The sequence below is a fragment of the Egretta garzetta genome, unplaced genomic scaffold (genome assembly GCF_000687185.1).
Source record: "Egretta garzetta isolate BGI_Z169 unplaced genomic scaffold, ASM68718v1 scaffold522, whole genome shotgun sequence".
Classification (NCBI taxonomy): Eukaryota; Metazoa; Chordata; class Aves; order Pelecaniformes; family Ardeidae; genus Egretta; species Egretta garzetta.
Window position 1 is genome coordinate 28,257 of NW_009258954.1, and position 201 is coordinate 28,457.

Sequence of the window (201 nt, forward strand, 5' to 3'; positions counted from 1 at the left end):
GGCGGTGCTGAGGGCCAGGGTTTGGGGGTGGGATGGCAGGGGTAGGGGAACGGTTAGGCTGGGGGAGCTTAAAGGGCTTTGCCAACCCAAACAATTCCATGATTCTAAAAGATGGGTGTCCAGTGGAGTGTTGGGGGGAAATGTGGTGCCAGGGGAGTCCCAGTGCTGGGCGCCCTGGTGTGATACCAGGGAGGTGGAGGG